This window comes from Macaca fascicularis, chromosome X, assembly GCF_037993035.2.
Source record: "Macaca fascicularis isolate 582-1 chromosome X, T2T-MFA8v1.1".
Taxonomy (NCBI): domain Eukaryota; kingdom Metazoa; phylum Chordata; class Mammalia; order Primates; family Cercopithecidae; genus Macaca; species Macaca fascicularis.
In genome coordinates, this window is record NC_088395.1 from 156,587,592 (window position 1) to 156,597,806 (window position 10,215).

Here is a 10,215-nt window from a genome sequence, read left to right on the forward strand (position 1 = left end):
ACACACAGAATGATATCTTTGTAAGAGTTCTTGCCACCTGTGGTAACACAGTCTGCCCATCAGGAAGAGGGTACCCAAGGCTGTTGGAGGTTGTCCCTGGGTGGGGTGAAGCGGGGTCCTCATTTACTGTCGTGTGTTCCTGAAATTGGGCACACTGCCCTTCCCCACCCCAGCCCTGCACCCAGAAGGTTTCGTTTGTCCCAGAGTTACCTGACCTGGCCCACATCTGAAAGGAGCTCAGGCTGGGCCTTCATGTGGCTATTGATTTAGGCACAAGGCTTCACAAATCCCAGACTGCAGGAGGCTTTTACCCACCCTGACCCCATATACCTGGCTTCAGCTCCAGCCCACAGGCCACCTCTACAAGCACAGGTCAGTTCCGTTTCTTTCCTTCTAAAGTGGATTTTTCTCCTCTCTCCACCTCTCTGCCTCTGTAGGGCCACAGGTGGAGGCTTTCCCATTAGAAGATCTGGGAGCCTTGCCATTACTGCCGAAGCATCTGCTGGTTTTCTGTAAATTGAAATCTTCTGGCCACTGAAGATGTGAGGCACGTGGCACAGAGCCTTCTGTGGAAATGCAGCACCACACTCAATAACGTGGCCCACGGTCAGCAACAAATAAGGAAATGTGTGGCCCTTTCGAAGTGTCATGCAGAGCCCTGGCCTGCCCTGCGTGCTGCCTGCCCAGAACCCTGCCTCCTTCTGAGTGGCTGGGGCTGCAAAGCTCCTTTGGGGACAAAGAGAACAGACTTGGCACGTTGGCCACTCTGGCCTGCAGACAGCAGTGGGAAGACTCAGCAGAGACCCAGCTACCCCAGAGCCTCATGGGACTTGGATGCAGTCTGTAAGTCAAGGGATGGCACAGGGCAGCTGTTAAGTACTGGAGCTCTGGCGCCAGAGCCCCCGGGGTTCCCATTATGGAGCCACCACTTGTTAGCTGTGGGACCTTGGGCAGGTCAGCAAACCGCTTAGCCTCTCTGTGCCTTGGTTTCTCCATCTGCCAAATGGAAATAAAAATAGTATTATCTTATAGGGCTCTTGTGATGAGTAAAATAATACCTACATTCTTCAAAGGATTAAGCACAGAGTTACCACAGGAGGTTCCTTAGTACATAGTCAAGAGAAATGAAAATAAATGTCTGCACAGAAACATGTACAGGAATGTTCACAGCAGAATGTTCATAAGAGCCAAAAGGTGGAAACCATTCAAATGACCATCGACAGGTGGCTACATGAACAAAATGTGGTCTATGCATATAATGGAATATTATTCAGCCATTAAAAGGAAGGAAAATTTGACACATGCTGCAACTTTGATGAACCTTGAAAACATTATGTTAAGTGAAAGAAGCCAGACATGAAAGTCCACACATATTCAATTCAACTCATTTTAAAGTCCAGAATAGGCAAATCCATAGAGAAAGAAAGTAGATGAGCAGTTACCAGTGGCTGGAGGTACAGGAAGTCATAACTAAACTGTACAGGGTTTCTTTTAAAGATTACGAAAATGTTCTAAGATTGTAGCGGTGGTTGCACAACTCTGTGAATATACTAAAGACCATTGAATTGTACACTTCAGATGGGTGAATTGTATGTTATGTGACTTCTATCTCAACAAAACTATTTCTAAAAAATTGAAAATGTTATGTTGCTTTAAATAAGATGATCATCAAAAAAATAAAATAAATGTCCTTTCCCATCGAATTACATTTTGAAAAGAGGAATCAGTACGTGTAAAGCCTGAAGAACAGTGCTCAATAACACTAGCTGTTCTCCTCCCCTGTAACACTCACCATTATGTGTGGGGCATGTTCTACAAGTTCACCCATGAGAGGATGTGAATGCGGAGCCCAGGCACCTGGTTCCCCAGCTCTGGGCATGGCCTGGTACTGACTGGGCTGTAACGAACAAGGTGGGAATCTTGGCTCAGAGGGAGCCCCTGGGTTGAGGGGGCAGAAGCCCACAAAAGAAGGGAGGGCAATGTGGGTCAAGGGAGGTTCACCGGAGCACCTGATTTAGAAAACCTGCTCCACATTGGCTAGCATCAAAACCAAGTTTTCTGTGCACAGATGACCACATTGACCTCTTTTCCTCTTGCTTCCTTCTCCAGCTTTCCAGGACCACACCAAGGTTTGTCTGACCCTGGAAGCAGAACTCCCCAAGGGAAGCTGGAGGCCAATGCCAACCCCTCTCTGCCCCACCATTTTGTTTCCCAATGACCATGTCCACCTGGTGATACAAGCTGGATCCTTTGCAGTGTGAGATTGTCTCTTGGATAAGAAGCAAAATAGGAATTGAGTAGTTCCTCCCAACTCTGGCTGCCAGTCATATGAAACCTGCCTCCTTAAGCAACAAGTCCATTCCTTCTGGGGTCACAAAGTGCCAAGCAGGGCTGACAGCATGGCCTTTGCTCTTCATCTTCCACTCCCTTTGTCTCTTTCTCAGCTTTTGCCTTCCAGACATGGCCTTCCTGGCACCTTTCCAATAGTCTGTCCCCACCGTGCCCAGGGACAACCCCCACCACCCTCATGCTGTTTTCAAATATGAGTTCACTGCTTTCATTAGCTGCCTCTTCTTTTTCTTCTTCACTGGAATAATTTGTAATTGTAAAGACAAAATGTCCTTCCTTGGGCAAAACGTTCCTCTAAAAATTTATTAGTGTGTTTTTCTCATTTACATTTCCTTGTGGGTGATATTCTATCCACAACATTCCAGAGGCAATATTCCCTGAAATCTTCCAGAAATAACTAGAAGACTAATAACTGTTGCAGGAAGAACATAACAACAAAGATAGAATCAGCTTTTGAGACCTAAAATAGGATTTGTGTCCACAACCAGAAAAGAGTCTTGAAAGCTAGGCTTTATCTACAGATAAAAGAAAAAAGATTTTTCTTCTACATTCCATTGGTTCCTGCAATGGTCAGGTTTATGTGTCACCTGGGCCAGACTCTAGTCCCTGGTGATTCCATCAAACACTGGTCTAGGTGTTGCCGTGGAGGCATTTTGTAGCTGTGGACTTGAAGTAAAGTAGAGACTCATCCTTAATGACGTGGGTGGGCCTCACACAATCAACTGAGAGGCCTAACGAGCAAAGACTGAGGTTTCCCAGAGAAGAGGTAATTCTACCCCAAGACTGCAGGGTCAGCTCCTGCCTGAGTCTTAGGCCTGCTCACCTGCCCTGCAGATTTCAGACTTGCCAGCCCCACAGTCATATAAACCAGTTTCTTAAAATCTGTCTATGTACCCCTCTATCTATATATTAATATCTATCTGTCTAATCTCCAATTGATTCTATTCTTTTCTCTGGGGAACCCTGAGTGATGAGATAGGACTTAATGCTTCAGTCTTGAGGCTGAGTTTCCAGCCTGCCTGCCTGCAAATATTGAACTTGCCTAGCCAGCAATCACATAAGCCACAATCACATAAGCCACATCACCCAAAATCAGATAAGCTATTTCTTGTTTTTATATATATTTAACACATATACACACACATCTATGTAGACACATACACATGTGTGTATATGTGTGTGTAATATGTGTGCATGTGTGTATATGTAATATATGTCTCTCTGTGTGTGTGTGTGTGTGTGTGTGTGTGTGTGTGTGTATGTGTGTGTGTGTGTGCTTTTCTCTGGTAGAATCCTGACTGGTACATTTCCCATTATCACATCAAGAACCAGGCCTACTTATTTATATATTAGGGTAGCAGAAACTCAGAATATGATGAAAAAGAGGTGGAAATCACTCCCTTTCTCCCCATCCTCCCATGCCACTTCAGGTCAAAGGAATAGTAGCAAAAGGGAGAAGTCCCCTGAGGGCTATATGTGCATGAGGTGCACATTAGGAAGGTGGTTTCTTCCATCTGGAAACCTAGGAAGAGTCCTGCTTTTGGCTCGCTGCCATGTCCAGGGCTGTGGGGATGTTAAGGCCCAGAGTATTAGTCTGTTCTCACATTGCTACAAATAAATACCTGAGACTGGGTAATTTATAAAGAAAACAAGTCTAATTGGCTTACATTTCTGCAGGCTGTACAGGAAGCAGAAGCAGCTCCTGCTTCTGAGGAGACCTTGGGAAACACAATCATGACGGAAGGGGAAGGGGAAGCCGGCACATCTTACATGACTGGAGCAGGAGCAAGAGAGAGGTGGGGAGGTGCCACATGCGTTTAAACAACCAGGTCTTGTGAGAACTCACTCACTATACAGTACCAAGGTGTGGGGAGGTGCCAAAACATTCATGAGAACTCCACCCCCGTGATCCAATCACCTGCCACCAGGCCCCACCTCCAACATTGGGTATTACATTTCAACATGAGATTTGGATGGGGACACAGAGCCAAACCAAATCACCCAGCAATGGCTGAGGAGGGGCTGCAGAACTAGGTGTGCAGGCAGAAGCCCCCTGGGGAAGCAGTGCAGGGAAGGGGCACACTGACATCCAGGTATGACTTTTTAAAAAAATATTTTATTGATTTTCATTTTTTTAACTTTTATTTTAAGTTCAGGGGTACATGTGCAAGTTTGTAACATAGGTTAATTTGTGTCATGGGGGTTTGTTGTACAAATAATTTCATCACCCAGGTATTAAGCCTAGTGCTCATTAGTTATTTTTCCTGATCCTCTCCCTCCTCATACCCACCACCCTCTGAAAGGCTTCGGTGTCTGTGGTTCCCCTCTGTGTGTCCATGTTTTCTCATCGTTTAGCTCCCACTTATAAGCGAGAACATGCGGTATTTGGTTTTCTGTTCCTGTGTTAGTTTGCTGAGGATAATGGCCTCCAGCTCCATCCATGTCCCTGCAGAGGACACAATCTCATTCTTTTTTATGGCTGCATAGTATTCTTGGGTGGAAATCTACAATCTCACTTAGATACTTGATATATCACAGCTACCAAACTCAGAGCCTCATGAGGGTATGGTCTTCTTCTCTTGCTAACACTCAAGGGGCAGTACTATGGTGTTTTTTCACACAGAGATGCAGATTGGCTTGCCCAAGGTCATATCACTGATAAAGGTGGAGTAGGCTCCCATCCCCCAACTCTTAACCGCTGAGCAGTTTAGCTGTGGAATAGCCAAAGAGGACACCCGGATCCTCTGCTCCCCCAGGCATAGGCACTCCCACTCAGGATGTCTACCTCCGGGTGTTGCTCAAGAGGCAGAAGAGATACAGCGACAATGGTGACAACCACTCCCTCATTTAACAATAAAGAAACTGCAAAATGAAGATGCAGGGCCTCAGCAAGAGGACCTTTACATGATCCATGGCAGGCAGAGACTGCCCCCGCAAGGGAAAGCACCTTCTCTACCAGGATATGCTAGATGGGGAGTGGGCAGAAGCACAGCCAAGTTGTCCACCAAACACACTGTGCTGCTGCCAGCCCTTGGCCAAGTCAGTCTCTGCCTTGCCCCACCCTGAGATGAATGAGTAGCATCGCCAGGCCTGGACCTTCAGAGGCCAGTGCAGATCCCACCACAGCCTGCCAGGCCTACTGTAAGGACAGCATTGCTGGGATCATTGGCGTGGGGCCGCCAGCTCAATTGGAAGAGGGCTATACAGGAGGCCCTCAGTGACTTCGACCTATCACTGGGACAGGCCCAGTTGTCTGCATTCCCGTAGGACGCTCCACAGGTGGAACACACGATAAAGTGCAGCAGGGACTCTACCAAGCCCCAGCAGGTCTACTGGCTCCTTGCTGTTAAATGCCCTTGCTCAAGGACGTCCCAGTTGGACAGAAACTAAGCTCGTATGCATGACTAGTGTTGATGGCTCTTTGACTCCTGTTCTAACCCAAACAGGCAATTCCGATGGTGCCTGGCACACACCCACACAATCACAGTGCAGTGTGGGGAACGTGCTTGTAAGTGACAGTAGGGCAGAATTCTGTTGAGATCAAAAGGGTCTGCTGCAAACCCAAATGGCAGACAGCACTAGAACATCAGAAACACTCCAGAAAGTCTCCAAAAATGCTTCTTTAAGAAGCAGATGTCTGATTTGCCCATAAAGTGGACTGGACCCCTCTGCGATTCTTCCAGGTCCCATTCCTGAATGTCTGGAAGATATGGTGGCCACAGGCTCCAAACCACCAAAGAGATTCATGTTCCGCTGGGATGAAGCTATGATGAGGACAAAGGCCTCAAACACTTGATGTTGGATGTTTCATTGTAATCATTGCCAACATTTTTAAACATGTAAAATATCACCTGGAAATTCTGGGTGATTTTGTCTTTGGACTAAAGTATATTTTCCTCTGAATTTTCTCTTCATACCAGTCCTAGTGCTTGCTGTTTTCTGTGTGCACACCAGGCACTGGGCCACGTATTTTTAATGAGTGCCTGGTAAGGGGAAGGGGGAACTTAGAATGCCTTGCCCCTCTGCCAGCCACTTGAAGATCCTCAGAGCAGTTTTTTGATCATGGAGGAGTCCCAGGCTTGGCCTTTCTTAGTTCTGGGAAAGCGAGGGGAGAATCCCACAGAGTCGGACAAAGGCTGCCTGTCTTCAAAACTCCTGATGCACAAAGCTGAGCTGGGCTAGGCTGGGCTCCAGGTCCCAAGAGAGAGGCTCATAGGTGCCAGGGACAAGCCACTCAAGGCTTGGGGAGGGAGAGAAGCAGAGCCTGGGAACCCAGCAGGGGCAGCCCAGGGAGCGTTCCGTAATCTCTCTGGAATAACCAGAAACAAGCATGCAGCCAACTGCAGGGCCCCTAAGTCCCATTTTCCAAAACAACATCTTCAAGGCAGAAGTGTTTTGGCTATTTCTTGATATTTTACATCTTCTCTGGTGAACAGAGGTCCTGTGGTCCAGTAGAAAGGCGAGAGACTCTGGGTTTCAATCACAGTTCAGTCCCTTTCTGGCTATGTGATCCTGGGCAACTTAAGTGACTCGATCAAGGCTTTCCAACTAGGAAGGACCGATCCAACAAGGAAATGTTTGAAACCAGTGCTCTTAACCACGATCCTACATTGCCAAGCAGTGACACCAGGCTGCTGTGAGTGTCCAGTATCCAACTGTGGAGAAGGAACCACTTCTTACACTACATGCCCAGGTCTGGGCTCCTCACTTGGCCAGTATTATCTCATTTAACCCCTCAACAGATCTCATTTTACAGAGGAGACACTGGAGCACAGAGACATTAGGCGACCTGGCAAGGTCACACAGCTGAGAAGGAGCAGAGCCTGGACTCAAAGCTGGATCTATCTGGCTCCAGAGCCTACAAGGCGATAACGATAGAGGAGGTAAAGATACACACTGTAGGTTTCAGCAAACATTTGTTCATTTGTTAATTCATTCTTCCATCAGAAAAATGAGATTATGGAATCAAAAAAGTGTGAGTGCCTACTCTGTTCCAGGAGCAGAGAACAGGCCTCTGGAGGTCTCAAGACAGAAAAGGAAAGGAGAGAGAAGGTGATCCAACCAATACCTTGGCAGAAACAGGGAGATGGGGTTCAGAGATTTCCATAAGACAAGAAATTCCTGGCCAGACCTTTCTCTATGGGAGCAACGCAGAGGCCTAGAGAGAAGCTGGTGATATTGGGGCACTGTTATCTTCCTGATTTCAAGTCCTCAAGAATAAGCTAATAGCAGTGACAGCAAGGCCATCCCCAAACCCCTTGGAAAATAGACACCCAATATCCCTCATAAATCTACCATTAAGCCACTCAAAAGATGAAGTCTGTGGTGCTAGGGTGGGGCCCTGGGGGTAGGACTTGTCTGAAATGCTCTGTGAACCAGGCTTTGCATGGAGAGTAGGATTATCAGATCTTCCTGGCCCTCTTTCCTGGCCTCATTATCCAGAGTTAACAGTTCTAACAGAGAGGGGAGCAACCCAGAGAGCTGACCCAGGTCAAAAGTAACAAGAGAAATGGAGGAAAAACAGGTAGAATCTTCTCAAGGGTAGAGTATAGCCCATATCTTTAGGCTGAGTTGTCTAAGATGCTCTTCTTTATCTTTCTTTTCTTTCAATTTGATGATAATTGACTCAAATGGTTAAAATATAGGTATTAGGGGGCCAGGCGTGGTGGTTCATGCCTGTAATCCCAGCACTTTAGGAGGCCAAGGCGGGCAGATCACCTGAGGTCAGGAGTTCAAGACCAGCCTGGCCAACATGGTGAAACCCTGTCTCTACTAAAAATACACACACACACACAGATACACAAAAATTAGCTGGGTGTGGTAGCAGGTGCCTGTAATCCCAGCTACTTGGGAGGCTGAGGCAGGAGAATCATTTGAACCCAGGAGGCAGAGGTTGCAGTGAGCCGAGATCACGCCATTGCACTCCAGCCTGGGCAACAGGGTGAGACTCCATTTCTATATATATATATATATATGCACATATATATACACACACACATATATATATGTATTAGGTAGTGTGTGTGCACATACAAGTCTGTGTCTGTACTTGAGTCTGTGTGATTATATGTACATGCAAAATTCCAGGACTTTGTATAAAACCACCCTTAATAAATAGTGAGTGCCTATTTTGGAACAGGTCAGTACCAAAATGTAGTAGGTGTGGGAGTAACATTGTAGGCAAGCAAACACGGCCTCAGCCCTCATGGAGGTGATAGTCTGCTGGGGAGATAGGCATTAAACAAAACACTTCCCAGAATGAGTTTGACAGTACAAGTTTGAACAGTGCTGCAAATTTGAAATGAGGATACTCTGATGGCATACAACAGAGGTACCTGGCCAGTAGGCAGGGGGAGGTCCGAGAAGATTTTCCTGGGGAGACGGCCATCATTTGGGACTTTTTCCCCCAGCTCATGGTTGTCTCCCCGCTAGCATCTAAACTCCATGAGGGGGATACTTCATGTCTGTCTTGATCCCTGTTACTTTCCCAGCATGTACATATAATCTAAAGGATAAGGAGGAATAATCTAGGAGATGGGAGGGACAAGTGTTTCATAACTCTTTCTGGAACAGCATGTGCAAAGGCCCTGTGGTGGGAAGGACCATGGAAAGTGTAGGAGAATGAAAGAGGAGCAGTGTGGCTGGAGCAGATAAAGTGAGGTTAAATATGGTGCAAGATGAGGCAGGATTAGATCATGCATGGCCTTGCAGACCATGGTAGGAAGTTGTTTGGGTTTTATCATAAGAGCAACTGGAAGCCTCTGAAGGATTTTAAGCAAGAAGGCATTATATAATCAGATTTGCATATGAAAACCAGTATTATCTCTATAGTATGAAAAAAATAGAGGGAGGGGGCCAAAGTTGAAGAACAGTTCAGTTAAAGAGCTCTGGCATAGTCCTAGATAAAGACACTGGTGTCTTGGATTTGTAGGGTGGAGATGAAGAGAAGTGGGTAGATTTAACAGAAATCGATGAGTGAAATGAACAATGTAGTCAAGAGTTGCGCAAGTGGATGAGGAAGAAAATGTATAATGGCTCCATCTGAAAAGTGGGTAGGTGTTTGTGCCCATTCACCCACATAGAATCAGGTTTGAGGGAGAAGATCATGAGTTTGGTTTCGGTCATATTGCATTTGAGGTGCCTGTGAAAAATCACAGATGAGTTATCAGAGAAGCAGTTTGATTCATGGGCCTTGTTCCTAGAAGCATGGTTCAGACTGGAGATAAGAATTTGGGAGTCATCAGCATATAGGTGGTAGTTAAATCCCAGTGATGATGAGATTACCTAGAGAGGAAGTGAGAAGAAAATGGAGCCTTGAACTTCCAACATCTAATGGCCCACTAGAGAAGAACCTAGCAGAACTCCAGAAGAACCCAGAGAGGGAGAAACGTGGCTGGAGAGGAAAGGAGGAAATAAGGAGAGGGCTATATTATGGAAACAAAGGGAAGGGGTCATTGGATTCAAATACTCTCCAGAGGTTAAGTAAGATGAGGACTGCAAATGTCCATTGGACTTTATGACACAAATGTAATATGAGCTATTTGAGTACTAGATTGGAGATGATTCCACACAGGATCTTTGAGCTTGTTAATCTCTCTGCCTGGAATGCTTTTCTATATTCTCACATTGTTGAATTCTTGGCATTAAGACAGTTTGCATGGCACCTTGTTGAGGCCTTTCCTGACTCCCCAGTCTACATATTCTCCACCACATGACACCGTGTTCATCTTCATTTGGGACTTTTTCCCCTAGTTCATGGTTGTCTCCCCGCTAGCATCTAAACTCCATGAGGGTGATGCTTTATGTCTGTCTTGATCCCTGATACTTCCCCAGCATGTACAACAGTTCCTGGCACACATTAGATTC